The sequence below is a fragment of the Tamandua tetradactyla genome, chromosome 11, assembly GCF_023851605.1.
Source record: "Tamandua tetradactyla isolate mTamTet1 chromosome 11, mTamTet1.pri, whole genome shotgun sequence".
In the NCBI taxonomy this organism is placed as follows: domain Eukaryota; kingdom Metazoa; phylum Chordata; class Mammalia; order Pilosa; family Myrmecophagidae; genus Tamandua; species Tamandua tetradactyla.
In genome coordinates this window covers 69,478,694-69,505,333 of record NC_135337.1, presented here as the reverse complement: position 1 = coordinate 69,505,333, position 26,640 = coordinate 69,478,694, and the positions used below count along the sequence as shown (strand labels likewise).

General features: G+C 37.7%; 1 protein-coding gene across 2 annotated transcripts in view; it reads left to right on the top strand.

The window, feature by feature from the left end:
- PDE10A (phosphodiesterase 10A) overlaps positions 1–26,640 on the top strand; it is a 695,790-nt gene that overhangs the window by 398,575 nt on the left and 270,575 nt on the right. The window lies entirely within an intron of this gene.

Sequence of the window (26,640 nt, the reverse complement as noted above, 5' to 3'; positions counted from 1 at the left end):
ATCATGTAAGAATGAAACATGTAACAATGACTGAAGAGCATTCTCTAGGAAAAATTGTCTAGAAACAACATATATCATTAACATTTATGCATTTTAAAGCACCATGTGATTTTTTATTTAAGAAAACAAACAATATACTTAAAATCATCAAAAATGGATATCCTAGTTAGCTTATCCATAGGCATATTTAAATAAAGTATCCAAATAATCATTGTAAGACTTGTGTTTGTACAGTAAGTTTCATAAACCAATTTAAAATTAAGGAAAAGAAGAAAAAAGCTACATATACAGATATCAGAGTTTCTTAAATTCTACATATTAAACACTAACTTAAATATCATTTGATTAACTGTCAAACTGAGCATTCTTAAAATACTAAGTAGAAAGGTATTACAAATATCTACATTGCTATAGCAATGACCTATGTTGCTGAATAATTTCAAGTCTTATTTCAGAAAAATATAAAGAAACAAATGTTTTTTTCAATTAAGATATGAAAATCTTAACCACCAAAAATTAGCACCTTATTTAGCTTATCCATAGGCATATTTAAATAAAGTATATAAATAATCATTGTAAAGCCTGTGTTTGGGTTGTACAGTATATTTCATAAACCAATTTAAAGTTAAAGCAAACAAGGAAAAAATTTACAGATACAGATACCAGAGTTTCGTCAATTCTAAATATTAAACACTGTCTTAAATACCATTTGATTAGCTATCAAAACTGTGTATGTTCTCTAAATATCAAGTAGAAATTTATTATAGATATCAACTTTGTTACAGTAATGACCTGCATTACTAAATATTTTCAAGTTTTTTATTTCAGGAATCTATTTTATCTAATATTACTATAGCTGCCTATAGTTTTTATTTGTCAGATCTATATATTCTTTTTCCTCTCTCACTTTATCCTTTAAGTTACCCCTGCTAAAGCACCTTATTATTTTATTTTGTATGAGAACTTCCACAAAGAGTTAATATTGCATGTCAATTAACAAATAGATACAGTTACAACAATAAAGCATACTTACTGCTCACATTCTAGATAAAGCCTCTAGTAAAGTTCTGTGTGAACTTCTAGAGGCAACTCTGTAGATTTTGAGCTGGGTGGCCTCACCTCACCCAGAAGTTTCCAGCATTACCTGTCAAAAGGGACAGATTTAGGGCTGCAGATCATTTCTCCCTGTCCCCCGAGTTGTTGCTTTTCAGCGGCAGTTTTGATTACAATTTAAAGTGTTGCTTATGTTCTAAATTTCCAGACCTCTAGACTAAATGTGCCTGGCGTTGTAAGACGGATGGGGAAGGCCCCTGAGCTGATCCTGCTCCTCAAGACAGGCGCCTACCGAATGATGCCTGTATGTTAACTGCCCTCCTTCCCTTTCTCTCCCTGCTCCTTCTTTTTTTCCTTCCGCTTACCATTATGAGTGGTCATAATAGTGAACAGTACCTGAGAGTGAACCAATAAAATGCCTTTTAGCTTATCTTTTAACCCTCAATGATAAGAAACTCTTTTTTTTTACTAGTGTCTTAGTTTGCCATGGCTGCTGTAACAAATAGCACAGACTGGTTGCCTTAAACAACAGGGATGAATTGTCTCAGTTTTGGAGGCTGGAAGTGCAAAATGAAGCCGATGACAAGAACATGCTTTCTCCAAAGTTTGTTGCATTGTGGTGATGGCTTGCCAGCAATCCAGAACTCAGTCTCTGCGTCTGTCACATGGCTGTGTGTCTCCTATCTCCTTCTCACACCTCCTGTTTATAAGGCCTCCAGTCATTTAGGGTGAAGCCCCACCCTGATTCAGACTGACCTCATCCTAATGGGATCTATAAAGACCCTATTTTCAGATGAGTTCCCAGCCACCGGGCAGGCAATTGGGACTTGAACATGTCTTTATTGGAGACATGATTCAATTTACAACAACTAATAAATTAATCATTTCAACCATAGTATTTCTTATAATATTCTAGATAAACTATGATAGAGTGGAGAAGTGATTTTTGTCAAGAAAAAATAATTTTCCCCTTTCAACAATTGTATATTCCAAATCTTTTCTCTCTTTCTTGTTATTTGGATAGTTATATCATCTACAATGATTAACTCAGAAAATTAATTATATGACTATACTTGGCAAGATTTATTTAAAAGTTTTATTTTAGATTTAATAGTAATAATCTGCATATATTCCAAAATGGAGTTGTTAAGGTTGAAACACCCGTGAATAGTTGTACATAAACAACATAAAATTGTATTATCTAATCCCCTCACCCCCCAAAAATACTGGAACAGAACAGCTTCATCAAAACTCATTCAATATTCATTTTAGACTTGGTATATTTTCTTGTCTATAATTCCCTGAACTAAGAGATTTTCTATAACTGGGATGTGAGAGAAATAAGGTTCATTTTTCATCAGTAATATTTGACAAAGTTGATCATTCCTTCCTTCTTAAATAACTGTCATTATTTGGTCCCCTGGACACTTCTTAATTGTTGTCCATTGCTGGCACTTGCTTGTCATCTCAACCTCTAACATGGTATGCTAAAGGGCTCCGTCCTTGAACTTTCCTATCTCTAGGCTTACTCCACAGGAGACTTCACTTAGTCCCATAGCTTTTATCCCTGAGCTGATAACTTCCCAATTTATCTGCAAGCTAACCTTTTCCCTGAACTCAAGGATCAGGTATCAAGCTATTTATTCAATATTTACTCAGTATTTTCATTTAAAGGTAGGTATTTCACCCTTATTCAAAACCTAACTCTAAGCATTTACCTAAACTTGTTTCAGTCTTCCCTTCCCTTTGAAAATGATATCTGTTGTTCCAGTTCCCAGGGCCACAATCTTTGAAGTGCTCTTGACTCCAGACTTCACTACCAGCTGACAGTGAATCTTGTTGGTTCCACCCAGTTTTTACCATCTATATCATTGTCATCCTAGTCCAAGCCCTGATGAGCTCTTATTAATTTTTTTGGGGGGAAGGGTGCATGGAGCAGGAATTAACACCTAGTCTCCTGCATGGCAGGCAAGAATTCTACTATTAAACTTTCCGAGCATCCTCCTAATGATCTCTTTCCTCAACTATTGTAAGATCCTTCTGATCAATTTCCCTGCTTTCAGCCTTGGTCCATTAACTGTCTATCTGCTCCACAGTAGCCAGAATAATCTTTTACACTATAAGCCAGCTTTGCCACATCAGGGTCCTCATAGCTTTCCTTCTCAGACCAAGTCCTCTTCGTGGCCCAAAAGGCTGATTCATCTGGCACTTGGCTACCACTCTGAGCCTTTCCCTCCCTCCTGTGCCAAGTACATTGTTTTCCTCGCCCTACCATCGAGCAGGCTAGCCACATGCCCACCTCTCAGCCTCTGATGCTAACTGCGCCTTCTGTGGGGAAGACTCTTCCTCTAGACGCTGGAGGCTGTGCCCCTGGATTCATGTTGCTTCTGCTCAGATGTCTCCCTATCAGAGGAGGTGAATGGATATAGAATAGACCCTCCTCCTTCCCCCACTGATTGATTCCTCTGAGTCTGCTTTGTTATTTTTTCATAGTATTTTTATCAAGATATATCCTCGTACCATACAATCCATCCAAAGTGTACACTCAGTGACTGTTTTGCCTGAATGCAAAACATCAGAAATGGACTGGCTTTTATAAAGGGGATTTATTTAGTTACAATTTTACAGTTCTTCGGAGGAAGGGCAGCTAGCTTCCATCTAGGTTTCCCTGTCACCTGGGAAGGCACATGGTGACGTCTGCTGGCCTTCCCTCACAGCTTCTCGGTTCAAATGGCTTTCCCTGCGGCAACTCCCTTCTGCATCTCCAAACATCTGGATCTGAGCTGCTGAGTTCCCTTCTGACCTCCCTCTTTTAAGCCTCCAGCTAATTAAATTAAACATCACTCATCATGGAAAGCACGCCCCTTAGCTGACCACAGGTATAACCGGTCATAGATGAAATTTACAGGCTGATGATTTAAGTCCACAGCAACAGAACAACTGGGCACCATCACCTGGCCAAGTTGACACATGAACCTAACTACTACAGTGAATTTTAATGTAATCACAGAGCTGTGCATTCATCACTACCATCAATTTTAGAATATTTTCATCACTCCACAAAGAAAAGCCCCATATCCCATATCAGTCACCTCTCAATGCTTCTATCTAGCCTCAGCCCTCCATAACCATTATTCTAATTCTGTCTTTATGTATGTATTTATATTTACATTTAAGATAAACGGAATCATACAATATGTAGTACTTCATGCCTGGTTTCTTTCACTTAGTGTAATGTCTTTTAAAAAAATCACTATTATTATTTTTTTTAGTTAGAGAAGTTGTAAGTTTACATAACTCGTATTTAAAAAGTCAAATTTATAAAATTTATAAAAATGTCAATTTTATAAAAAATACAATGTTCTCATATACCTCCCTTTGGTAATACTTTGCATTAGTGTGGTGTTCTAGTTTGCTAGCTGTTGGAATGCAATATACCAGAAACAGAATGGCTTTTAAAAAGAGGAATTAAATAAGTTGCTAGTTTACAGTTCTAAGGCCAAGAAAATGTCCAATTAAAACAGGTTTATAGAAATGTCCAATCAGAGGCATCCAGGGAAAGATACTTTGGTTCAAGAAGGCCAATGATATTCATGGTTTCTCTCTCACCTGGAAAGGCACATGGTGAACACAGTCACGGTTTTTTTCTTGGCTGGAAGGGCACATGGCGAGCGAGGCATCATCTGCTACTTTCTCTCCTGGCTTCCTGTTTCATGAAGCTCCCTGGCAGGCATTTTCCTTTTTTATCTCCAAAGTTCGCTGGCTTGTGGGCTTTTGGCTTCTCATGGCTATGTCGTTCTTCTCTGCTCTCTCTGAATCTCCTTCTTTCTCCAGAATGTTTCCTCTTTTATAGGACTCCAGAAACTTATCAAGACCCACCCAAATGGGTGGAGACATGTCGTCACCTAATCCAGCTTAACAACCACTCTTGACTAAATCACATCATCCAGGGAGATGATCTGATTACAGTTTCAAACATACAGTATTGAATAGGGATTATTCTGCTTTTATGAAATGGGATTTAGATTAAAACATGGCTTTTCTAGGGGACATACATCCTTTCAAACCAGCACATGTGGTAACTTCGTTAAATCTGATGAAAGAATATTAAAATATTACTGTTAACTTTAGTCCATAGTTTACATTAGGCATATTATAATATGCCTAATAATAGAATAGAGGTCATACCCCTTCTATGACCTTATTATTAACATCTTGCAATAATGAGATATATTTATTCTAATTCATGAAAGAGCGTACTATTAACCAAAGTCATCATCCACAACAGTGTTTGATGTGTCAAAGAGTCCCATGTTTTATCTTCTAACTTCCCTTCTAGTAACGTACACTACTCAAAACTTCCCTTCCAACCGCATACACAAACATAGTTCAATGCTGTTAATTATATTGACTATAATGCACTGCCATCACCACTATCCATTTCCAAACATTTATAATCAACCTAAATAGAAAGTTCGTGTAAATTAAGCATCATCTTCCCATTTTCTACCTCTATTTTATCCCCTGGCCTTATATGTTCTAGAATCTAACTCTATGTATTTGCTTATTATAATTAGTTTATGTCAGTGAGATCATATATTATTTGTTCTTTTGTGTCTGGCATATTTCATTCAACTTAATTCCTCAAGGTTCAAACTTGTTGTCACATGCATCAGTACTTCATTCCTTCTTACAATTGTGTAATATCTCATCATATGTCTATATCACATTTTGTTTATCCATTCATCAGTTGATGGACACTTGCTTCCATCTTTTGGCAATGTGAATAATGTTGTTATGAATATTGGTGTGCAGATGTCTGTTTGAGTCCCTGCTTCCAGTTCTTCTGATATATATTTTGTAGCAAGATTGCTGGATCATATAGTAATTCTATACTTAATTTCCTGAGGAACCACAACTCTTTTCCACAGTGGCTACACCATTTTACATTTCCACCAGCTGTGAATGAATGTTCCTATTTCTCCACATTCTCTCAAACATTTTCAGTTTTCTGTTTTTCAAATATAGTGGCCATTCTAGTAGGTGTGAGATATCTCACTGTGGTTTTGATTTTCATTTTCCTAATAGCTAGCAATGTTGAGCATCATTTCATGTGCTTTTTAGCCATTTGTATTTCCTCTTTGGAGAAATGTCTATTCATGTCTTTTGCCCATTTCTTAATTGGGTTGCTTATTTTTTTATTGTTGAGTTGTAGGATTTCTTTATATATTCTGTATATTAAACCCTTATATCTGTAGAGAACGTTTCCTCTTCACTTCCTTGACAAAGTCCTGTGAAGCACAAAAGTTTATAATTTTGAAAAGGTCTTGTTTGCTTATGTTTTCTTTTATTGTTTGTGCTTTGGGTGTAAAGTCTAAGAAATGATTGCTTACCACAAGATCTTGAAGATGCATCCTACATTTTTCTTTTAGGAGTTTTATGGTCCGGTTCTTATATTTAGGTCTTTGGTCCATTTTGAGTTAATTTTTGTATAAGGTGTGAGAAAGAGGTCCTCTTTCATTCTTTTGTGTAAGGATAGCCAGTTCCCCCAGCACCTTTAGTTAAGAGACTGTTCTGTTCCAGTTGCATGGCATTGGCAACCTTGTCAAATATCAATTAGATATAGATATAAGGATCCTTTTCTGAATTCTCAATTTGATTCCATTGGTCAATATATCTATCTTTATGCCAATCCTTTGTTGTTTTGATCACTGTGGCTTTGTAATATGCTTTAAAGTCAGGAAGTGTGAATCCTCCAACTTCATTCTTCTTTTTAAAGATGTTTTGGGGTATTTGAGGTTACTGACCCTTCCAAATGAATTTAATAATTAGCTTTTCCATTTCTGCAAAGTAGGCTGTTGGTATTTTAATTGGGATTATGTTGAATCTGTAAGTCAATTTGGGTGGAATTGACATCTTAACTGTATTTAGTTAAGTTACAGTCTTCCAATTCTTGAACATGGAATATCCTTCCATTTATTTAGGTCTTCATTGATTTCTTTTAGCAATACTTTGTAGTTTTCTGTTTATAAATCCTTTACATCCTTGGCTAAATTTATTCTTAGATATTTGATTCTTTTAGATTATTGCAAATTGAAAATATTTTTAATTGAGGAAGAGGAGAATGACCCATGCTCACTTCAGACGAGTGTGCATTGCACACTTCAGAAGAATGTATATAGCACTGTTTTCGGGTGCAACGTTCTGTATATGTCTGTTAGGTTTAGTTCACTTACCACATTATTCTTTGATCCTCTGTCCAGATGTTCTATCTACTGATGAAAGTGTTACATTGAAGTCTCCAACTATTACTGTAGAGATGTCTATTTCTCCTTTAATTTTGCCAGAGTTTGCCTCATGTATTTTGAGGCACCATGGTTAGGTGCATAAATATTTATGATTGTTATTTCTACTTGTTGTATTGCCTCTTTTATTAATGTATACTGTCCTTTTTTACCTCTTATAGAAGCTTTGTATTTAAAATCTATTTTGTCTAATCTTAGTATAACTATCCCAGCTCTTTTTTGGTTACTGCTTGAGTGAAATATCTTTTTCCAGCCTTTTTACTTTCAACCTATTTGTGACTTGAGGTATAAAGTGTGCCTTTTGTAGACAGCGTATACAGGGATAATACATTGTTACCCATTCTGCCAATCTCTGTCTTTTGATTGAGGAGTTTAATCCATTAATGTTCAATGTTATTACTGTAAAAGCAGTCCTTACTTCAGCCATTTTATCCTTTGGTTTTTACATGTCAAATTTTTGTCTCTTCTTTTACCCTTTAGTTACCCTTACTGATAATCTTTATTTCTAAACTCTACTCCAATTCTCTCTGTTTTTTCCTTTCAGCCTACAGACCTTCCTTTAGTATTTCTTGGAAGGCAGGTCTCTTGTTGATGAACTCTCTCAGTTTCTGTTTATCTGTTTATATTTTAAACTCTCCCTTATTTTTGAAGGACAGTATTACCAGATAAAAAGTTCTGGGCCAGAAGTTTTCCTCTTTCAGTACCTTAAATGTTTCAAACCACTTCCTTCTCGCCTCATAGTTTCTCATGAGAAATAGGTACTTATTCTTATGGCTGTTCCCTTGTATGTGACAATCGCTTTTAGTTTGCTTTCAGAAGTCTCTCTTGATCTTTGGCATTTGACCTGTTTAGTGTGTGTCTCAAAGTTAGTCTATTAGGATTTATTCTGTGTGTAGTACATTATACTTCTTGGATAGATATGTCTTTTATAAGATTTGGGAAATTTTTGGCATTTTGTTTCTCAAATATCCTTTCTACCCCTTTCCCCTTATCTTCTCCTCCTGGAACACCAGTGACACTAATGACGCATGTGTTTGTGCACTGTAGGCTTTAATTCAAATCTCTAAGACCCTGCTCAATTTTTTTCCATTCTTTTCTTTATCTGTTCTTCTGTTAGATTTAAATTATAATCCTCTAGTTCACTGATCCTTTCTTTGGCTTGTTCAGATTTGCTGTTGTATACCTCTAGTGTATTTTAACTCTCTTCTATTGTGCCTTTAATGTCCATAATTTCTGTTATGTTTCCTTTTATACTTTCAAATTCTTCTTTATCAGCACCTAGTGCCTTCTTAATATCCTTCATAAATTTAGCCATATTTTTCTTCATCTCTTTGAATTAAGAGATTTGTTTAAACATTGTTGATCAGTTGTTCAAAAGTCTGGATCTCCACCTAAGTTTTAATTCGTTCCTTTGACTCGGCCATATCTTCCTTTTTCTTAGTATAGCTTGTAATTTTTTGATAATGTTTAAACACCTGATTATCTTGATGAGTTTACTCTGAAGGGCAGTGTGCTAGTTTGAAATTGTTATGTACCACAGAAAAGCCATGTTTTCAAATCCTGATCCAATCTTGTGGGGGCAGCCATGTTCTGTTAATCCTGATTCAATATTGTAGGGTGGGATTTCTTGATTAGGTTGTTTTCATGGAAATGTGATACACCCAATTGTGAACTTTTGATTAGATGTGGTGCACCCAATTGTGAGTGTGGCCTTTTGATTAGATGGAGATGTGACTCTGCTCATTTAAGATGGGTCTTGATTAGTTTACTGGAGTTCTTTAAAATGGGAAACATGTTGGAATTGCTTCAGAGCCAATGGAGATGCAGACATTTGGAGATGATTGGGGTGCTGACAGAGAGAACAGATGCCTAGACACGGATGTTTGGAAATGCAAAGCATAGCAGACATCATCATGTGCCTTCCCATGGGATGCTAAGCAAGCCAGAACCCAGAGTTGTGTCCCAGAGGAGCTAAGTGAAGGCCCACAGAATCTTAGAGAGGAAATCACTGGCATCAGAAGATGGAAGCAACAGAACCAAGAACACAGACCAGCAGATGCCAGCCGCATGCTTTCCCATGTGACAGACATCAGCCTTTCCTGGTCAATGTATCTTTATCTGGATGCCTTAGTTTGGACATTTTTATGTCCTTAGAACTATAAACTTATAACTTAATAAATTCCCTTTATTTACAATAAAGGGATAATTTAATCCCTTTATTTACAATAAAGGGATAATAATGCAATATACACTTCTGGTATATTGCATTCTGGCAGCATTTAAGAACCTAAAACTCATTTCTCCCTCTTTTCTACAGTTTTGTTGTTGATGGGCTTTCTGTTAAGGCTTTTCTTTGACCTTTGGTTCAACTTATTCTAGATCTAGAATTGCTTGTGTTCAGCTGATCAGATTTTTCAGCTCTCCCTCCTCTAATTCTTGTCCTGAGTACATGGTATAATTTTTAAGATTGTACTTTTCTGCAATTATTTTACCCCCAGGAGAAAATTTCCTATCCTCTGTCCCTTTTCTGGAACTCTGCAGACATTGTGATGGTGTCCCTTGACAAAGGAGTTGTCTAGAAAGAAAGTCTCTTCAGAATTTCTTTCTAGCATGAACTTTCAAACACAAACACACAGGTTTTCTAATAGTTCCACAGTGTATGTGTTTCCATGTGTGTCTTTGTGTGTGTTCAACCATAAGGATATTATTAGGTATTTTAGAGTGGAGAGGAAGAAAGGAAGCCACTTAGGAAAATGATTATTTTATTAGTTGGATATGATAGAAAATGAAGGGAAAAGACCTTTATTTTCTTTTATCTGAGAATTGGTCTACTGTATCAACCTTATACTTCTTTATTGACAATTTTGATCATAAATAATCAGAGATCTTGTTTTGAAAGGCAAAAGCCTTTTTTAATCCCAGAAAGAATGAACTTTGGCCTTACTAGTCTTATATCCCAAGCATGATAGGCAATTAATGGTCTAAGAGCTGGAAAGCTGAGTCAGTTTTCGAAGGTGTTAGGGAGGCTTTGTTGGAGATCAATTCTTTTTTTCAATTTTCTCAATAAAAGTTTTAAATGCATTTTTAAAATATGTACTTTGCTTACTGGTCTTAAAAAGTCAATGTAATTTTGGAATTTGATCAGGGTCTTTTCCAATTTTTTTCCCCCTCAAATTCTTAGTACAATGTATAGATTAGGAATTGGAGTAAAGGATAAAAATGTGAGCAACTGTAGCTTTCTCAGCCTTTTTTGTCCTGATGAAAAATCTGTTCTGGAGCCAAAAGTTGAGGCCAGAAGAGTTCTGGGCTCTTCTGTGATACTTGCCACCCTGTGAAATAACACCCTTCCCTCCTCAGCCTCTGCCTCTGGCCATCCAATGTCACACCTTATCCATTCTTTAATGTAGACACTTTCTCTCTAATAGCTCTGCTCAATACTTCATAATTTCCTGGGCTGTTCCTAATAGGGAACAACCCAGCTTTCCAGGTTACCTAATTGTGAACCCTCAGGTCTGCAATGGTGTTTAGCAGCCATAAGGCAAGGCTAGTGGGAAATTGCTCTGGCTTTGCAGTGTCAGAAGACATTTCATTTGGACACATACAAGGAGCATTTCCTCATCCCTTTGTGCTGCCCATCATTACTGTCCCAGATTGAGACACTGTTGGGGGAGGGGCGGTGGAAGAGGAGACTCAAAAGAAAACAAAATACTACTTAATTCAATGCCATCATTATTCTAGGAGCATAGGGCCTGATCCTTGGGATAAAAAAGGGTCCTAGCTCAAAACATTAAGAGGCTTGTCCATTATTTTTTATTAGCTAGAGAAGAGAAAGTGATAGGAAAATAACCCAGTTAATGGGGGGCAGCCAAGTGATGTGAGTAGGGTCAGGTTGAAACATTTTTTCAGCTTCCTTGAAACAGATTCTTCATTTGGAATTTGTTTGGTAGTGTGGGCTGAGATCTTGAAAGTGAGGACAGGCATACCTAAGAGGCAGTTATGATATGCTGAGATTTACCGAGTGCTTGTTAATGTATCATTGCATCTAATCTTCCCAACTCCCCTATAATCTGGGGATTACAGATACTAACATGGGCTCAGGAAGTTTCAGAAACTTGTTTAAGGGACTGTGTGTGGTGAATTATGACCCAGGCTGGTCTGCTTCCAGAGATCACGCAACTCCACCTACATCCAGGGGACTAGTTGGCCCTGGTCCCAAGCAACGAGGGCTCTTTCAGGTCGAGTGCTCTTTTTGTTATCTGTTTAACCTGGCATTTTTTCTTTTTTAAAACTGCTTTCCCAATCCACTTCATCTTTTGTTTTCCACTGGAGAGTTTGTACTTTTAGCAATAATTTTCATACAGACAGCTCTTATCACAGTTCAAATCAGCAAGCCATGGCTGCTGGGTGGAGGCTTGAGGTGGAGGTGGCAACTGGCTTTGTTGCATATCAAACTGCCCTTGCTGGGGGACTGAAAAAATTGGGGGCAGGAGGGATGAAACCAAGTTCTGTGGCTATTCATTTGGAAACCGTGTAATTCTTTGCTCCCTGGCCCAAGTGGATTTGTTTTCCTCCTTTATATCTTTGTTCCCTCCTTCATGTAGGCTCCTTTTCTGTTAAGGATGGAGAGTTATGTGATGTGAATTACAGCTAGTTTGAGGTTTGATGGTAAACAACGAGTCGGTTCATTTAATGAGAGAAGACAAAGGCTGGTGGAAGCAGGTTGACATATGGCCACCCCTGCGTCATCCCTTGTTTGTGTTCGTCGAATGTGAGGATTCTGGTGATAATGGAGTGTCAGGGTTTTGGTTGGGGAGTGGATTCTGCCCTTCTTTCTTTTCTAACTGGTAACCTGTAAGTTAATTTTTGAATGCAAGGAAAAAAAATCAAAATTACTACACAATGCATTATTGGTCCAGGTGGTTTTCTAATTCACCAGGTTTTACCAATGTGAAAAATACGATTCAAACTACACACATGCATTGCTTCAGTGAAGCAGAGTCAATATATTCTTCTCTGCTTATTTCATTGTCCAGATGTTCTCTGATGGTCAAATAATATATGTAATTTGGTTTTGAGGGAGGGGGAAGCAGCCTTAACGTCCGTGTGATTATGTCACTGATGACACTTTGGTTCATTACTAAGAATTATGCAAATAAATGTGGATTCTTAAAACAGAAGGCCAGTTGGGTGTATCCAGCTCCTAAGATTTTGTGTTTGATTGCCCTTTTTCTTTGCTAAATTGCTCTGTTTTAGTCACATTTACACCAGTTAGGGCGACCAACTTGTCCTGGATTGCCCTGGACTATCCCAGTTTTAGCCCCCAAAGCCCAGGTCCTGGAAAACCCTATAGTCCCAGGCAAATGGGGGAAGTTGTTCACTCCCAGACCAGTCTTTCCAACAAGAACTCTACTTATTACCTCCCATTTGAGTATAATATCAGTCCTGTAAGATCAGTTGATAGCTGATCAGATATAAAGGCTTATTACAAATTGTTCATATTGAATTTAAAAGGTATGGCACCATAGGGCAGTGTGATGGTGGCTCAGTGCAGAGTTTTCGCCTGCCATGCCAGAGACCTGGGTTCGATCCCTGGTGCCTGCCCATGCAAAAAAAAAAAAAAAAGGTGTGGCAAGTAGTAGAAATTATAGTCCCTCTGGCTGTACTTTTTCCTAATTTCTAGTCACCACTTTCTTGTGTGTTTGGCTTTGCTAAGAGTCATTTAATGGAGTCAAACGCTATGAACGTAACTCTGCCTTGTCTTGGAATGGACCTCATCATCTTTGGCTTGTTGTGCTGACTGTTGTCCCAAAGCTGCACCCAGCATTCCAAGTTAAGGATGCAAATGTATTAACCACACTTAACAGCAACTGCACATTTGAGAAAATGTCAATCTTTTGTCACAGAAAGTGCCTCTAGTATTAAAATATATTTTCTTGAAGTACTAGTTATACTTTTGACAGTAGGCATCTCATACAGGAATAGCCTGACTCATTAAGCACCCATTTGAGAACTATCTGGCAGTATAATTAAACACATTAAAAAAATTCTGTTCTGAAATTTTTGTGTAAAAATTTTCTCAAAAATTTTGGGAAAACTCTGATAATGTACAATATCACTTGTGCCTTTCTCTTTGCTTTTTAGAAATAAAGTCTATTTTTCTTTCATTTGTATAGGAAACTGCAGTTCATTTTAGATTGGTAGGGTCGAGAGAAAGTGATAGTAATAATTTGACTATTAACAAATCATTTGTGCTAGAAGGAAGCTAGTCTTTGAAATTCAGTGGCTGTATAAAAAATTGCTGGTAGAAAATTAATTTGGCATCCAAGTCAATAAACCTAGCAGAGATACTGACTCCTGCGTATGTATCACTTGGATGTTATAAAATCTAGCTAATAACAATAATAAAAAGCTTAAGTAAAGCACACAAAAAATCCTTCCCCTTGAAGCTGTCTGCCTAAAGAAAATGTTTCTCTAAAGGAATGAAAGCTACTTGGGAATAAAAACAGATTATTTAGTTTTAAAGTATTTTACTATTACCTTGCCAAAGAGTGGCTGCTTCATGAAATCATGCAATGGCTGCTGAATGTTGGCTTCTGGGACCTTGTACTGCTTCCTTGCCAAATATGGTTAGGGAATTTTATCCCTTTAAAACTAAGCTTTGGAATACAGGGGACACTTATTTTCAGAATAATTTTATGAATTGGTTCCTAATTGGGTTCAGAGTAAGGACACCAGACTCTACTAACAGAAACTGCTTGCATTTAGTTCTGTTAACTTGCGCCTGTGCCATGGGGATAGGGCCAAATAGAGGTCGAAAAATGCTTTCTGGGCAGCTGGAAAGAAAAACAGAGGAGTTGAGCTGAAATAACTTACTAGAAAGCCAGTACTTCAACCTCCAAACCAGGTATACAACTATAGGAAGAAAATTCAAGTTTGTGGGTAAAAATCAGGGTTTAAAAATTTCTAATGTGAATCCATGAAAACGGGTTTTGCTTTTTTCCCTCGGTTTTAGCCTTCAGGGTGTGTATTCCTGAATTCCCCTTCAATGCTGCAAACCTAGCAAGAGCGTGGGGTAAGACCATAAGAACCAGGCAGTGGAAGTGAGCACAAAGGGGAAATCAAGTTCACAGCGGGTAAGGAGTGAAGTGCTGAGACACAACAGCATAAATGTGGAAAGAAATCTGAATTTTAGTAGAATAAATTGAGTGGTAACATCATGAAATTTATCTAAACTGACCAAATAAGTTTTGTTATTATACATACTGTGCTAATTTGCAAAAAGGAGTTTTAAAAGAAAGTTTTCTTTAAGTATTTTTATACCTATCATTTTTAGGCCCTTAGACTCATAAGAGTTTAGTGCTTTATCATTGTTTTTGTTTGAAATATATATTTTTAAAAATAACAAAATGGTAATGTCCATTGCTTTTATCACAGCCTGATAATCTTTGCCTTTTGCCTCTATCACACATGGAAAAAATCCAAACTTACTTTCATCCCTTTGGTATCAGACACATTTGAGAGAGCTTGTTGAGAGTATCTGAATAAAACCTGCCTTTAGAAAATTGACAGATTTAAAATGATAGGTTTTGCATAATTGTTACACCTTAATTAGCTACCTTATCACATTTATTTTCTCTTAAAATAATGAATGCGATGAAAATATTTGCTTTATACGTATTTCTGTAAATGCTGTCTGATGATTTAAAACTGCTTTGATATTTGTAACTTTGTTTTTTTATTTAACAATATTCATACTCAGCATTCCTCATTTCTGTTTGATGAGAGCCCAGTGATCCTGTCTAGGGATTTTTCATATTTTCTGCATTTCAAGTCACTTAATTGGTCATTCAAGTATTTACTGAATGTTTATTGTATGCCAAGAATCCTGCACAATGCTAGAAATTCAACAGTGAACAAAACAAAAATAGTCCCAGTTTCCAGATAAAATATAGGGAGAACATCTAATCTAGGCCTGGTGTGTTGGGGGGAAAAGCTTCCTGAAATAAGTCATATTACAGGGAGTCTTAAAAGATAAGTAGGAGTGCATCAGGTTGAGGTACAGGTGGGGTGGGAGGGAAGGCGGGTGTTCTAGGACCTGTACCTCAACCTGATGCACTCCTACCAGCATGTGGGAAACCCAGAGATGAGAAGTCATGTGGCTTATTCAGGGTGCTGAAACAAATTCAGTGCAGTTGGCAGTTACACTAGGGAGATGAATTTGAACCTGAACAGATAATTTGGGATCAGATTTTTGGAGGCTTTCTGAGTCATATAAACCTTTTTCTTTTTACTTTATCTTCAAGTGCTGAGGAATGACTACAGGATTCCAAGGGCAGAGGTCTGGGAAGTCAGGTGGTTTGAAGTTGTATGTACGCCAGAAAGACATGTTCTTAGCTCTAATCCATTCCTGTGGGTGTGAACCCATTGCAAGTAGGACCTTTTGATGAGGCTACTTCAGTTAAAGTGTGGCCCTCCTCATTCAGGGTGGGCCTTAATCCTGTTACTGGAGTCCTTTATAAAATGATGAAATTCAGACAAAGAGATAGAAAGCCATCACAGCAGCAAGAAGCTGAAATCAGTGAAACCCGGAAGAAAAGAGAGAGACCAGTAGTCCCCGCCATGTGCCTTGCCATGTGGCAGAGGAGGCAAAGATCCCTGGCAGCTGATGTTCAGGAAGAAACATCAACTTGACGATGACCTGATTTGGACATTTTCCATCCTCAAACCATGAACATACAAATCCTAGTGGTTTAGGCCAACCCATTTTATGATATTTGCTGGAGCAGCCTAGAAACTAAAACAGAGAGTAACATTCAGCTAGCATATTACAAAGATGACTTTGGTGTTTATGAACAATTGTTTAGAAAGGTAAAACTGAAGACAGAAAATAATACTTAGGGTGGCAAATTAATCCTGCACAGTATTTAGGAGCTATTAATTGACAGAAGGGGTGGGGAAAGTGGAAACTTTGGAGAGGTATCTGGGTGGTATAATTAGTACATCATGGTGCTTGTGGTTGCATGTGGCAGAGATGGGAAGATGGCAAGGATTCAAGGATGCATTCCAGATTTCAGGCATGGGCAAATGGGTGGGTGACAGTGTCATTCAGTGACGAGAGAGCACAAGAGGAGCTGGTTTGGAGGGAGATGATCAGTTTTGAGCCTATTGAGTCTGAAGTATTCTTTGGATAAACAAGTGGTGACAACAATTTGGCATTAATAGTTGATATAGGGGTCTGTAAGCTGGAGAGTGAGAACTAAGTGCTGGAATGGAGCTGTTACATTAAAATACTCCTGCATCTTTAAATTTTATATCAATATTCATAAGCAGAACTCAGTGTTACATATTGACTGTCACTTCTATAATTTCACATTCAGTTGTGAATAACAGTGAGTTTTGCTATAACCTCTCCCTCACTTAGTGCCCACAAACAGGCAATTTCCTAACTATAGTTAAGTGTTTGGTTCATTGAAAGTGGAATTATGGAGTGTGATACATTTAGAAAAAGCCACACACACTCATAAATAATGTATAGCAATACTCTTCCAAAAGTAGCTTCTGTTGGGAAACTAACACTGCCTTCTATTTCAGCACATGCTACAAGGAATAGATGCAAAATAAGAGATGTTGCTATTTTTAACAGCACAAAAAATAAGCAAACATAAAAGAGGATCTCTTGTAAAAAAAGAAAATAGTTTTTGTGTTTTCTTTATACTTTTATGTGTCAAATTGGAATGTATTTTCATCTTTAAACATGGCCTCTGATTTAAGGTTTAATCAAGGACTTTACAAGTTGTTCTACTGGGATTCTGTTTGAATCTATGTCCTGGTAGTTAAAATGGTAGTGTTTTAGTTCTTGATGTGTGGATGCCTAGATTTTTTTTTTTCTTTTAAGTTATTCATGAATGAAGTATAGGAAGGTGAGGCCCTCTTTCTAGGAAAGATATTTTGTGGGGTATTTTAAAATTGTTTCTTATAATGTACTTTCATCTGCACTCATCCTGATATGGGACGAAGTAATACAGGTTTATTTGTTATGTTATTTCCTGATGAGAAGATGACTTTAAGTGTCTGAGAATCAGGAGGGTGTACCTGGTGGATGAGGAGGGCCTACATGGGAAAGGAATTAAGGAAAGTAATGTGCCCTACGATTACCATAGCTTGGAGTAATAAGAGAATAACAAATAGTTCCTATTTAAAAATAACTATTGTCCTCTGAGCAGTAAAAATCTCATTTGGTCTTCCTTTAGGTTTATAGTAGGTAATCTATTGTGGATATTCCTTAAGTTATTTACACTCTGGATTATAGTGATTTTGGAAACCCTAAACGGAATTTGAGCTTTCTTTTATGTGGAGAGGATATATGTGTTTCAGTCTTAGAGAGAAGAAGATATGGGGTATGTGCAAAGAAAGCAGGGTACGATACCATCAAGAGGGGCTGTTTGTAATAATTAATGATACGGAAAGGTATTTGGCAAGTTGCTTCATAGCTGAGCCAGAGAGGTAATTTTGAATGTAGGAGATCAGAGAACCTAAACAGTACATGATATTTGTTACACTTACGGTTGTATGAAACAAACAACTTGTTGAATCCAAACATTGTGGCAGTCTTTGTCAGAGAAAATTGTATTAAGATTTATGGAGAATTCTCTTCATGCTATATAGTCAAGGGATTGAAAACACAAGTAATGGCTATGCCAATAATTCTGAGAGGGTAGTGGGCTGATTGTACAGTAATTGTTAGTTTTAGATGTATCAGCTTACTTACATAAAATACCCAGAATAAGCAAATTCATAGAGCCAGAAAGTAGATGACAGGCTACCAGAGTTTGGAGATAGAGGGGAATGGGGAGTTTTTGCTTAATGGCTGCAGTTTCTGTTTGAGGTGATGAAAAAGTTGGGGTAATGGATTTAGGCGATTGTAGCACATCTGTGAATATAACAAATGTCACTGAATTGTACATATGAAAGTGGTCTAAGTAGAAAATTTTGAGTTGTATATATTATGTTAGTACAATATTTTTTAAAAAGCGGTATTTCAGCAAGATAAAAAATGTATAGCCAAAATCTTAGTCCTTTCTCACCTTATTATATATATTTTATTGAGAGAGAGAGGGAGAGGGAGAGAAGGAGAAGGAGAGAGGAGAGAGAGAGAGGAGAGAGGGAGAGAGAGAGAGAGAGAGAGAAAGACAGAGACAGACTTCTCTCCTGGCCTCATCAAGGGCATAGGGCTTGGGCTGGCGGTTCACAGTACCCCATCCTCCAGACACAGGGATTTGTCCAAAGCAAGGCTGATCAAAGCCCTTCTTTAGGACTAATATAAGGACACTGGGACAAACAGTTCTCCTTACTGTGGTTGCTAAGCAAGGCTGGATATATTTTCAACCATGTGAAGGAAGCCTACATATCAGTCAGGTCAGGCTAGGTTATAATGTAGTAACAAATGCCACCAAAACCTGAGTGTCTTAATACAACAATAGTACATTTCTTTTTCAAACACAGTTTGCTAGAGCTCCTAGTGACCTTTCATGTGGTTGTTAGAATTTCAGCACTCCCCTGTCAGTCTGTGCTTCTCAGAGAGTGGAAGTGGGGAAAAAACAAGCTGGAGAGTTGAAAGCTGGCAATTAAATGCTTTGGCCTGGAAGTGACATGTCACTTCTGGTCATATGTCATTGGCCAGTATTAGGCACATGGGAACACCGTGTCAAGGGGGCAAGGTGATATAATTCTCCATACATACTGATTAAGGAAAACTCTGATATTGTTGAATACATGTAATGTGTATCACAGTCTCTCCATCTGGAAAGAAGGAGGTCAACATAAAAGTGGGAAACAGAGAGCGTTTTTTTTTTTTTTGGGTGGCAGGGTGCTGGTGGAGAAAGACAGTGGGAGAGAGGGAAGCACTGAATTTCCCAATTTAGGTTCAGAAAGCTGCTCGAGAATCTGTTACAGCTTCATGGTCAATCTTTTTTCTTCTTCTTCTGAAACTAGTTTGACTTGGGGTTCTTTTGTCTTGCAGGGGAAAGCATCATTTGGAAAATAAACATATTAGAATTTATTCAATGACCACTTTAGGGAAGAGATACAAGCAGAGCCAATTAAGATTTATTTTCACACTGATGTGGGCACTCAGCTGCTTGCATTAGTAGGTTTTTAAGTTGGAGTAGTAATATTCCCATATTTTAGAGAGGAAAAAGCTGAGGTGAGGTAATGTACAGAGAACTTAGCATCTTGCTAAGGTCACATGGAATTTAAGGGCAAGACTTAAACCAGGTTTTCTGATTCCTTGGGCCATTTTCTTCCCCATTACTTTGTGATCTTTCTCATACGCAAGTAAAGAGGGAACTTATTATATGGGAGAATTTCCTTTATAATGAATCTGAAGGAAAGGAGAGGTGTACACGAAGTTACACCTGAAGCTGAAATGACAGGTGAGTTGCCCACAAGCTGGGAATTGTCTAAAAAAATCCCTGAGTTACTGTTTATGACAGCAAAAGCAATACTCAAATTAAAATAACTGTTCATAGAATAATAGAGAGCATGAATCTTTGATAGGAAAAGCATTTTGGCATCACTTCATAACTCATTGCAAATGAGATGTTGTGGGTAATTTCCCTTCGGTGCTCTTTAAACGCAGCTGAAGACCGGAAGAGTTTGGTGGGGAGTTGTGATATTGAACTTGGGGATTTTTAGGGTCTCTTTTTATCTCAAATTTGAATTCTTTTAGCAGATAAATGTGTGATATGGTTGTAGCTAAATTTTATGCTCTCACCAATATGCTGCATTCCACCCTTATGAACTGCCTAAGGTTCTGAAATAATTTGATGAAAATGTTAGCTAATTCATTTGGAGATAGATTTCACATACCTAAGCCTCTTTTCAACTTGCACCTACCCTCTGAAATGTTGGAAACATGTCACCTTAGTATGCATTGAAACAATTGCAGTTAAAACTTTATTGTCAATGTTTAATCAAGAAATTGGATATATAATATATAACTGGCCTCATCTTTCAGTGAGAAGGAAGAATATTGCTCTTTGTGATGATGGGGATATATGCATTAGCTGTTTTAGGTCATATAGTAAATGATATTTCAAAAGTTAAATAACTTTTCTCCTTCTAAACAGAAAACAAATATTTTGAAAAAAAAACTTTTGTTATTTCCAATTTGTGAAATAGGAAAACAGATAAAATATGAGTACAATTATTCGAAGGTAACAATAGAATAAATGTACTTCCTATTAGAATATCAAGAGCCCTAAGTTGATGCCAGTGATTGCATTTAATTACAATTATCACCATGTCAGTCCCTTGGGGTTCTCACCACTGATATGATGATTAATAGAACATCAAGGTCCTTATCCATGACTTGACTTACCTTTCTGGCCTAAGCACTGCAAAGCCTCTGCACACCGTTCTGTCCACATTTTGAACCATATATACTTTCTCTGATCCTGACCTACTGTCTTACCTGTTAACCTTTGCGTATTCTTTTCCTTTTATCTACCTTAAGCCCTTCTCCCACTCGCTGTTCCTCATGCATTTACCTACTCTAAGAAATGTTCTTCTCTTCCCACTGGTAGTCATTTTGATGTGATTTTTGGGTTTTCTTGGGGATTTGAAATAAAGATTGCATTTCCTTATTTCCTTCAAGTTTATGATCAGGTGACTTGCTTTGATCAATAGAATGTGGAAAGAAGTGAGCTATGTTACTTAATAGTGGAAATCTTTAATAGCCAATGTGCAAATTACCAGCTTCCCTATTCCTGCCGTGGTAGCCATTGATGTTCCATATGATGTTCCATTTTGAGTGACTGAGTGGGGACACAGTAGAGTAGAACCTGAAAACTTCAATGTATATGTAAGAAGTACACTAAGTAAGAAAGAAATCTTTCATCTTTTAAGTTACTAAGATTCTGGGATAACTTGTTACTGCAGAAAATTCAAATGCTTACTGACTGATGCATGCTCCTACAGTGAACTTCTCTATCCTCATAGTTATGGCAACTATTTTATAGCAGTTTTGAAAATTTACTGTGTCCCAGGCCTTGTGCTAGGTGCTTTATTTCTGTTCTCTCAATCTTCTCAGTAGCCCTGTGTGCTGGTTTGAAACAGTCATGTACCCCAGAAAAGCCATTTTCCTTCTTATTCAATATTGCTGGGTGGAATCTTTTTTTATTGTTTCCATGGAGATGTGACCCATCCAGTTGTGGGTGATAACTTTTGATTAGTTGGTTTCCATGGGGCTGTATGTTCACCCACTCAAGGTGGGGTTGCTTACTGGAGCCCTTTAAGAGGGAACCATTTTTGATAAAGTTTCAGAACCAACAGAGCCCACAAAGCCAGAGACCTTTGGATATGTGTAAATAAAACAGCCCCAGTGAAGCTACTGATAAAGCCTGGAAAGAAAGCTAGCAGAGGTTGCCATGTGCTCTTTCAGCTGAGAGAGAAAACCCAAATGTCACTGTTTTTCTTGAACCAAGGTAACTACATCTGGATGCCTTAAATTGGGCATTTTTACAGCATTGCCTTAATTTGAACATTTTCACGGCTTTAGAACTGTAAACTTGTAACTTAAAGAATTCCCTTTTTTTAAAAGCTATTCTGTTTCTTGTATATTGCATTGCAGTAGCTTTTACAAACTAAAACAGATTTTGCTACCGAAGAAGTGGGGTGCTGCTGTGGTTTGCAAATACCAGACATGTTGGAATGGCTTTTAAAATGGAGAATGGGAAGATTCTGGAAGAGTTGTGAGAAGCATGATGGAGGAGGCCTAGAATGCTTTGAAGAGACTGCTGGTAGAAATGTGTGCTTTAAAGATACTTTTAATGAGGCCTTTGACAAAAATGAGGAATGTGCCATTGAAAACTGGAAGGAAGGTAACCCTTGTTTGTAACTGGCACACAATCTTGCAATAGAGTATACTGCTGTTGGATGGAAGTTAGAATTTAAAGGTGACAACCCGTGATGCTTAGCTGAGGAAATTTCTAAACTAAATGTGGAAAATGCAGTCTGGTTGCCCTTTGCAGCTTATAGTAAAATGTTAGAGGAAAGAGATAAGTAGAGAACTGAACTCTTGGGTACAAAGAAACCAGAAACTGTTAGTTTGGAAAATTCTGGGCTTCCAGAAAGAGAGACCCCAGAGAATAGTGCCCCACATGAGGGTTTAACCAAATATGAAACCAGTCAGTCATTTCAAAAAAAGCCAGGATTGGAGATGGAGTTATCCAGGAAGGATTTGTGAAAAGTCCTATTGTCTGATGGTTATGATCCCTGCCTACTATATAGAAAGCCAAGAGTGCTGTGGGATCTGTATAAATGAAAGAGAAAAGAGAAAAAATGAAGGAAAAATAACTGCAGAGGCAGAACAACGGAAGCTAAGGTCTGAAGTCAAGAAACCTCAGGCCAGGAGAGTGAATTCACTCATGAACTTGGAGAGGGTGAGTTTGCCCCAAAGGCAGAGGGTGAGCCTTCCACCTTGCTGTTCTGGAAGAGTTGTGCTGCCTCAGGCCTTGGAGAGGGCAGAGCCCATTGCTTGGGGATTGGGGAGAGCCTGGCTGCCACCCCATTGTTCTGGAGGGGTTGAGCATATGCCCCAGAGATGGCAGAGAGCCTGGATGTGCCCAGATGTTTGGGGATTGGAGCTGAGAAAAAGGTGGTCTCCCCTATGTCCCCTAAGGTTGGATTTGGAGACAGAGGGCCACTGCCTAGGTCCTTGGTAAGAGGGGATTTCTGAATCTCCTTTTACTTTCTGAAGCCCTGAGAATAAATGACTCTCAGATCTTGAAATCTAAAGGTGTTTGCCGTGCAGGTTTTCCTAACTGTTTGGGTCCAGTGATCCCTGTATTTCTTCCAATTTCTCCCTATGGAAATGGGAATATATATCCTTTGACTGTCCCTTTGTATGTTGGCAGCGGATAACTTGTTCTGAGTTTTTACAGGTCCAGAGCCAGAGGAGATTTTTACCATAGGACAGACCATGCCTGTAGCTGACTTTGTTGAGATTTTATACTATTTCTGACTTTGTATTGCATTTGTATTTTTACTGAAATGGTTCAAGGCTTTATGATATTATGATGGCATGATTGTATTTTGCAGTTGGAGGTCCAGAGGGTGGAATGTGCCAGTCTGAAACAGTTGTGGGGTCCAGAGGCGGAATGTGGCAGTCTGTAACAGTTGTGTATCCCAGAAAAGCCATTTTCTTTAATCTTCATTCAATATTGCTGGGTGGGATCTTTTTTCATCATTTCCATGGAGATGTGACCCACCCAATTGTGGGTGGTAACTTCTGATTAGTCGGTTTCCATGGAGATGTGTTTCCACCCATTTAAGGTGGGGTTTCTTACTGGAGTTCTTAAAGAGGGAACCAGTTTTGAAAAAGCTTCTGAACAACAGAGCCCACACAGCCAGAGACCTTTGGAGCTGCTAAAGAAAATGCCCCTGGGGAAGCTGTTGAAGAAGCCCAGAGAGAAAGCTAGCAGACATCACCATGTGCCTTTCCAGCTGAGAGAGAAACCCCAAACATGATCAGCCTTCTGGACTCAAGGAATCTCTCCCTGAATACCTTAGTTTGGACGTTTTTATAGCCTTGCCTTAAGTTCAACATTTTCATGGCCTTAGAACTGTAAACTTGCAACTTAATAAATTCCCCGTTTTAAAAACCCATTCTGTTTCTGGTATATTGCATTCTGGCAGTTTTCACAAACTAAAACACCCTATATGAAGTTTTTCACCACCACTGCCCTTTTAGGGGAACTGAGGCTTGGAGTTATTAATAATTTGTTCAGCCATGCTGCATGGCTGTAATACCTGTGCTCCTAATGATTACTGTGCTTTCTCCATCTCACTTGGCTACATTATTCAACAAATATCTATGGACACCAGCTGTGTACCCAGATCTACAGGCTTTGAAAGAGCTCTGAGACAAATCAGAAATTGTCTTTGTCCACAAGAAGATTAGGATCTTACAGGGTGGAAGAGAAATTTAAGCTAATAATTACAATGAGGTATTATAAATTTAAGCAAATAATAATAATGAAAGGTAATTCAGCATAGTGGATGCAAGAAAGATTTGAAATGAAAACTTGTCTCTTTTTCTATATGGTCTTGGACAACTTTTGCCTTTCTCCCCAGCTTTTTATTACTTAATTTTCTCATTTATAAAATGAGAGAAGTTTCAACATTTTATAAGATATTCATTTTACCCACACACCTCAAAATAACATTAGCACTGAATGAGTTAAGGTAGTTGACACACTCCTAGTACTCAACAGTACACAATAAATGGTAGTTTCTGTTTTGACTTTGTGTTTCAGAGAGAGGATTCCCTGAGAGCCCATAGAAAAGAGCCCAACATTTGCAGAAAAAGGAGCAGAAAATGTTTTATGGAGGGAGTGATGCTTGAATTGAGTTCTTAAACATAAGTAATTTTATTCTGACAAGTAGGAAAGAGAAGTACACTGAAGGCCAAGGGAAATAGCATGAACAAAGTTAAGAAGCATTTGGAGAACTAACTACAAGAGTTTTATTGGTAGAAAAATATGGAGTACAGTGGAGGAAATGGTGGGAGATATTTCTGGCAGGTATTGTGGGCAGACCAAACAGACTGAACTTTATTTCATGGGCCGTACAGAACCATTGTGGTGTGGCTTTTTTTTTTTTTTTAAATGATGACTTTTAGAAAATGGAAGCAAAGTGAAGGCTGAATTAGTGGGAGTCAAAGATGAAGAAAAGTAATGCAGTTGGTAGATTGCAGGGGGTGGGGGTTGGCAGAGACACAACGGGAAAACAGATAGAGAAGCTAAAAAGTTCAAATTTACAAAACATCTTCCCTAATAAAATTTCAGGAGTGAGGGAAAGAGGAGAGCCCTGCAGAACTTCCAAGTTTCTGATATGGTGAGTTGAAAAATGCCTGTAATAAAGACTGGGTATGCAGAAACAGCTTTAATTTTTGATTGTTTGGTTTTACAGCTCTCAAACTTTCTTCTTTGTGTAGGGATTATTCACATTAAAAACTCAAACAATGTAGAAAATATTCCAAGTAAAAGGAGGAATTCCACTCCCCCAAACATGATCCTGTTAGCTTTTCCCCATACATTTAACCATGTATGTGTAAAATGATTATCTTAAACAAAATGGTATTGTTTGCAACGTTGTTTTACTATTTAATAACATAGCATGAGTAACTGTCCAGTTGTCTATTTAAGTATATAGAGACACATCTACTTTACTCATTAGTGCAATGGGATAAAAAGTATTCTGTTCTATGTAGGATTTTCCATTTCTTTATATTTGCTTATACAAATAATGATTTATTGGACATACTTGTGTATACATATTCCAAATTATTTTTTTTTTTTAAATAGTATGTTCAATTTGTACCTGTGGATTCTGTGGTAGCTAATAGTAAGGTGGATGTCTGCTAATCAGTTGGCTAGAAGGGGCTGCTGCTTAGGAGAGAGGGCTGAGATGGAATTAAACATTTGTAAGATATCAAAATGTAAATACTGTATGACCCAGCAATTCCACTCCTAGCTGTATACCCAAAGAAGTGAAAGTAGAGTCTCATACCGAGACTGTATACCGGTGTTCACAACAGTATTATTCACAGTAGCTGAACGTGGGAAACCATGCAAGCGTCCATCAACAGACGAATGAAGAAGCAAAATGTGGTAGACACACATAATGGAATATTATTCAATCCTAAGAAGGAATGAAGTTCTGAGACATACTGCAGTGTGGATGAACCTTGAAAACATGCAAGGCACATAAAGATGATTATTGTATGCTGTTACTTACATGAGTCATCTAAACATAGCAAATTTGCAGAGACAGAAAGTAGATTTGAAATCCCCAGGGAATGAGAACATTTTTGCTTGGCAGGTATGGTAGTTAGATTCAGGTTGTCAACTTGGCTAGGTGAAGATGCCTAGTTCTATTAATGTGGACATGAGCCAATGGCATGTGAACCTCATCTGTTGCTGATTACATCTTCAGTTGGCTAGAAGGCCTGCCTGCTGCAATGAATGATGTTTGAGTTAATTGGCTGGTGCTTAAATGAGAGAGCTCAATGTAGCACAGCCCAAGCAGCTCAGCTCACCTCATCTCAGCACTCGCAGCTCAGCCCAGGCCTTTGGAGATGCAGAAAGGAATCACCCCAGGGAAAGTTGTTGGAACCCAGAGGCCTGGAGAGAAGACCAACAGAAATCACCCTGTGCTTTCCCACGTAAGAAAGAACCTCAGTTGAAAGTTAGCTGCCTTTCTTCTGAAGAACTATACATTA